The sequence below is a fragment of the Dipodomys ordii genome, unplaced genomic scaffold, assembly GCF_000151885.1.
Source record: "Dipodomys ordii isolate 6190 unplaced genomic scaffold, Dord_2.0 Scaffold160, whole genome shotgun sequence".
In the NCBI taxonomy this organism is placed as follows: Eukaryota; Metazoa; Chordata; class Mammalia; order Rodentia; family Heteromyidae; genus Dipodomys; species Dipodomys ordii.
Genome location: NW_012267376.1, coordinates 1411527 through 1415751, shown reverse-complemented (window position 1 = coordinate 1415751; position 4225 = coordinate 1411527). Strand labels below are relative to the sequence as shown.

Genomic DNA, 4225 nt, shown 5'->3' with positions numbered 1-4225 from the left:
AGGAGGAGGCTGCAATGCTTGGTAAGAAATGTACGCATTATCCTGCCCATGTAATTGTAACCCCTCTGTACAGTATGTTCACAAATAAAAAATAAATAAATAAATTTAAAAAAAAAACAGTGAGAAACCAGGTATGGAGGAACTCAAGCATCCAGGAAGAAGTTGCCTGCTTCCTCTCTGGACATCTCTTACAAGACAGCCATTAACCACTGAAGCCTCATGTTTGCTGCACTTTGTGTCTCCAAGTTCATCCTTTGAGTTTAAGTGGGTGACTGTGTTTCTCACAGTCTAGAGGCAATGTAAATGGTTTTCAATTAGACAGTAGTGATGGTCACAGGATTGTGTAATGGACTCAACACATGGTTATATGATTTAAAATGGTGAGTTTTCTGTTATGTGAATTTTAGCTCAATAAAAAATACTTCTATTACTCTTTCACAAGTATATTTCAAATTCTTTCAGACACATCTTTATTTAGAAGGTTCTTCTATTTCCCTTATTAATGACAATGTATCTTCTTTTTTTTATTGTGAAAATACCGCACAGAGGGGTTACAATTACATGGGCAAGGTAATGAGTACATTTCTTATCAAGCATTGTTGCCTCCTCCTTTATTTCCCCTTCCCATCCCTTCCCATCTTCCCTCCCCAGCCACCCTGCTTCCCCCTTCCCCACCCTCCCACCCCCCACCCTCAGCCAAAGTTGTAAAGTTCATTTTTCGACATAACAACTTGTACATCTCATTGTTGCAATGGGTCCACCTGTATCCCTATTTAAACAATTTGTTTTTTCCCTTCCCCTCCACAAAGTGTACCAACATCAAATACAGTGAAAATAGGGGTTATACTGTGGGGGAGGGACATACAAAGCAACAAAGAAATCATCTTATAAATGTGTTAGAAACAATCACAAGAAAGAAAAAACATTTGAATCCGACAATGTATCTTCTCAACAAAAATTCTAAACATGTTTGTTCTGCTACTTCTCTTTATGAATTGGGGCTTGAAGAAGAAAGCACCCCATGAAGAATATCAGGAGAGAAGAATGCTGAAACAATTAAAAAATACCAAGGTTCATCATAAAAGCGTTTTATCTGTCAGTTCACTTCATTATTCATTTGAAATTAAAAGGAAGCTGTGGCCCCTTTGCAGTTAGATGGAGGAAGAGCAGCCAGGCATGGACAGTGAGGACCACTGCCAGAGGGCAGGGGACTTCTGGAAGGATATCCAGGCATCCTCTAGCCCCACCCCTCCATTGGGTCAGTCTAACCTGCACAGGCCTGGCTACCTGTCCATCCAGGACCCCACAGAGATGATGCTTGCTTCCCTTATGTCCAACTTCCTCCCCTTCCCACTGGCAAAACATCTGTTCATGTGGACTTAAATTAGAGACAGTGTACTTTCTCAAGAAAAGTTCTAAACGTGATTGTTTTGCTACTTGGAAGAAGTCTAATTAAGTAAGAAAATATCAGTAAAAGACAAAGGTGTAGTGGCTGCCTCCTGCACACCCCCACCCACAAAGGCTGCAGCTTGCCCAGGTCCTCAGGCCACCCAGGGTCATGACTGTTATCTCTCTGTGGTACAGTCTTGCCTGCTCCGGTCCCCTAACTGAAGACAATCACCCACACAGGACCCAAACACAGCAAGTCAGCCTCAGCTACAGACACCTACATTGACATCAATTGTCCCCGCAATGGCAGCCCCACCTGGAGGTGCACCCTGGTGCCAAGAAAGGTGAGTACAGAGACCCAGTGTCCCCAAGCGAATATAGAGGGTAACTCAGAAACACACCGGAAGTAACAACACCAACTGGAGCTTGAATGCATCCTACTGTATCTTTTGTTTTAGGAAACCTGCATGTAAATTGAGGAGTGGGCTGGGGTGCTGTCTCTGATTACTCCAATCCTGGGATTTCTCCACACTTCCCTGGGACAGATCGGAGCTCACCTGGGGGGACCAAACATGTCGCCATGAGTGAGCTCCCAGGAAAAAGCTCCTCACTTGTGTGACTCTTACATGCACTTCCAGTTGTTTGGTGGTGGTGGCATGTGTGTATGTGTGTGTGTGTGTGTGTGTGAGAGAGAGAGAGAGAGAGAGAGAGAGAGAGAGACCATTTCTGTTGCCATGGCAACCACACTGTCACACATGCACCCCATTCAGACCCTGACTCAGTGAGATGGATCCACTGTATCATGAATCAACATTCTCTGTTTCTGAAACAAAGGGAGGAAATTAAATATCGGAATCTACAAAAGTGCAGCAGGGCTGAAAGAAGAGATGCCTGAGAGGTGACTCACACTGATTCCAACCCCATGTGGGTCACGTACGTGTATTAACCCTGTAATGCCAAACTTAAGAGCTCACGACTCCTGAGTCTCAGACAGCCCTGGTGGCATTGGGTTCTGAGGGGACCTTTGGAGCCAGCAAGAAGCATCCACGAAGAGCATGGTAGAGTACAAGTTTTCCTTCAGGCTCACGAATTCTTGATCCAATGAGGGATCACCAGGCCACCCCAGAAAGGATCATTCTTGCCTCCAAAGATGGATCACTGTGATCTTTGATGAAATTTAGCTCATGTAAACACCCCCACTGGTATAGCTTCTGCAGATTCTGAAGGCTGTGTTCTGACCCTGATTATTTCCAAAGACTGAAGCGGAGGCATTGGCATCAATTATTTTGCAGAGGAAAAGATAGAATAGAAATAGATACAATAGAAAACTGCAGAACCCAAACTCCAGCTCACTACAGGATTGCAGGATTCTTTTTTGTTGTTTGTCATTGTTGTTATTTGGGCTGGCCTTGATTTGAGAAGACTTGGAAGGTGCAGGGCAGAGGAGAGAAGTCCCACTGCAGCCTCTTCCCTGCCCCCACCTCACTGGCTCCCTTTGAGGTCACCAGAGGCCCCCCGGCCATGATAAATGTCCCAGCCCTATAGGTTAAGACTTGCTGCCAGATTTGACTTTACTGGTGCTGTGGCTGTGTGTCTGAGGAAAGTGGCTAAAGGCTGCTGGGGCCTATGGGGAGATAGCAGCCTATTCTAGACTCTGGTCTTTGAAGGCTCCCGAAGCCAGTAGGTTGAAAGAGAGAGGGAGAAAAAGAAAGGGAGAGAGAGAAAGAAAAAGAGAGAGAGCAAAAGAGAGAGAGGGAGAAAGGGAGGGAGGGAGAGAGGGAGGGAGGGAGGCTGCTCCACAAAGCAATTACAGGATTCTTTACCCAATATAATGCCACCTCTAATGAAAGAGGCAGGACATTTCTCTGAGTCTCCTCCCTGTGACAACTTTGGGCACATAGCTGCCTGGTCCAGTCTGCCATCATCTGGTTCAGTTCTTCACCTATAATGCCTCTGGCAGCCAGGCACTGAAAATACACATTATTTATTTAAAATTAAAGGCTCACACCTGTAATCCTAGTTCCTCAAGAGGCTGAGATCTAAGAATCAAGTTTCAAAGCCAGCGTAGGTAGACAAATGAAAAGATTCTTATCTCTAATCAAATAAAGCTAGAAGAGTTGCTCAAGTGGTAGAGTGCTAGGGCTGAGTAGAAAAGGCTGAGCTCAAAGCCCTGAGTTCAAGTCTCAGCACTGGCATGTGTGTATGTACATGCACACACACACACACACACACACACACACACACACACACACACACACACACACACACACACACACTTTGGCCTCTGACAGATCAACCAGAAAGTGTTATCCACACAGTTGGCAAAGTAGAGAGCCACAGTGCTGAGACATCATCTGTTAAGGAAATCTGAGAAGGAACAGCACCTTGATTTTAGGTGACTGGCTGAATTTAGAGGTGCCACAGACACTTCCCACCTGGGGCGGGGGTAGTCTGAGCCCCCTCCCTATGGCTCCTCATCCTACTGTATTACACAACAGGCCAGTTGTGAATGGCTTCCATTTTCTGACAGGACTGGGAGGCTGGAGATGGAATAAAGACACAGAATCAGGGATGTGCTGCCAATTCTCTTAGGCTCTATCAAAACAAATAAAGTACAGAATGAAAGGGCTTTGTGCGTTGTTCTTGAGGTTAGGAAGGGAAAGCACACTTAGCAAATGATTGCAGGGTGGAGCTGGTCTGGTTTCCCAAGGCCAGGTCCACTGTCAAAAGACAGTGGCCAGTCATGGAAAACCAGCCCAGAGGAGACAATCCCAGCATACCTACCTCCAGGAAGGGTCCCCATATCTGCAATCTCTAGGTTCTCCTTGGGACATTG

At 45.6% G+C, this 4225-nt stretch overlaps 1 pseudogene; it reads left to right on the top strand.

Moving 5' to 3' along the window:
• LOC105998268 overlaps positions 1-2627 on the top strand; it is a 15069-nt pseudogene extending 12442 nt beyond the window's left edge.
• Positions 2628-4225: the final 1598 nt, after the last annotated feature.